Here is a 1,893-nt window from a genome sequence, read left to right as displayed (position 1 = left end):
AACCACTGCGCCACCTCGCTCGCTTTTCGAGTTACTTGGTTCCAGATATCTACCGCCTGCAGTTCGTCTTGCAGCGTTCGTCCAGTAACTGGTTGAGATGTGCCTTCATTGACTGACAGCATAAATCCCACCACTGACGATCGGTAGCGCTTGTTTCCGTTAACTGTCGATTAGGATATTTTTACAACTGTTCTCACCCCCTGTTACATTAAGGTGGTCCTTATTTCACGGAATTTCGTATTTCTTCACCCACGGCTGCCAGTTTTCTTCCTTTTGTTTTAAGAGCGATTTTAGGACATTTGTTGAAACTGAAGACGAGGAAGCTGTGCCGCAATGGACGAGAACTTGCTCGTTGACTGTTCGATTTGTATGTATTTCCTATTCGAATAAACAATAGTTCTCGACATATGAAGGGTGAATCACCTAAAACTTGCACCTCAGATATTGCGAAAATGTAAAGCGCTATTGATGGGCGGGCAACGGCCTTGCCGCAGTGGATACATCGGTTCCCGTGAGATCACCGAAGTTAAGCGCTGTCGGGCGTGGTCGGCACTTGAATGGGTGACCATCCAGGCCGCCGTGCGCTGTTGCCATTTTTCGGGGTGCACTCAGCCCCGTGATGCCAATTGAGGAGCTACTCGACCGAATAATAGCGGCTTCGGTCAAGAATACCATCATAAGGACCGGGAGAGCGGTGTGGTGACCCCACGCCCCTCCTATCCGCATCCTCCACTGAGGATGACACGGCGGTCGGATGGTCCCGGTAGGCCGCTCGTGGTCTGAAGACGGAGTGACGAAGTGCTATTGATGGGTAGTTTTCAGAGAATGGATTTGTAGTCAGGCTCTCGTATTGTTAGCCAATAAACAGTTTGTAATAATACTTAAAAAGTGTACTTCTTTGTGCAAACACTTTCCTAAATGGAAGAATGTCTATTAACATAAACAAACTAAAAGAAGCGCAAATTACAATGTCAGAGGTGTTTGTTGCAGGATTCTAGTGTGAGTCGTTTCCGTGATATCGTATTTTGAAAAGTTTCCACAAATGCACCTGTTTCTATCATTCAGCCTACGTATTTGCTAAGTGCGATGTTGTTATGTTCGCTTACAGTGTGCTGGTGAGTTCCCTGAGTGCGCTGCGGTCTGCCAGCCAGTCAGTGTGTGACGGTCTAAGCAGTAGGTCGTGTGGTATTTGCCAATGTAGAAAAAGCCAACACGCTCATTGTGTACTGAAGGTACAGGAACAAAGCAGTTCGTTCTTGTACGGTCTGTGTGGCAAGATATCCCAATAGACGTCAACCACCTCCGCAGTTTTGTACCAGCTTCGTGATGGTCGTGGTGTGACACCTACACAACGTGAGAGAAGGAAACAAGTTGAAGCGCCCTGCTAAAACAGCGGGCAGGACAGGTAGTTTAAGATATGGAAAGGGGCCAAAATAAGCGGCTGTCAGGTACACTCCAACTTACAACCTTTTATTTCATCAAACATCACAAGAGCCAAGAAATTAAAAAAAAAAAACACATTTTTAGTTTTGGAACTTAATTAACGGCTGAATGCGCCGTACAATCTCATGCCTTAAGGGCAAGACAACTTTAATTTAAAAACGGCTGTAAGCCAATAACTTAAAGCTCAACGAAAATCAGGCTGAAGACCCAAAGAATCTGACACATTAAGAGGAAACAACTTAAATTCAAAATCGGCTGAAGGCCCAACGCTTAAGACTCAATAACATTAATTTTAATTTGAAAAAAGAGACAGCATTGGTTGTATATTTTTTACTATTGCAAAATCGATTTTCTGTCACTGAGTGACCATTTTCAGCGCTATATTGTATAACTTAAATTGGGATGCACTGTTGTCACTAAACTTACCGCAATCGCATAGAATTCCCCGCT

The 1,893-nt window shown here is 44.5% G+C and overlaps 1 pseudogene; it reads left to right on the top strand.

Moving 5' to 3' along the window:
• The first annotated feature begins 475 nt into the window (after positions 1-475).
• LOC124552861 lies at positions 476-593 on the top strand (annotated as a pseudogene).
• Positions 594-1,893: the final 1,300 nt, after the last annotated feature.

This window comes from Schistocerca americana, chromosome 10 (assembly GCF_021461395.2).
Source record: "Schistocerca americana isolate TAMUIC-IGC-003095 chromosome 10, iqSchAmer2.1, whole genome shotgun sequence".
In the NCBI taxonomy this organism is placed as follows: Eukaryota; Metazoa; Arthropoda; class Insecta; order Orthoptera; family Acrididae; genus Schistocerca; species Schistocerca americana.
The sequence above is the reverse complement of the archived record's forward strand: the minus strand, read 5'-3'. Positions and strand labels throughout refer to the sequence as shown.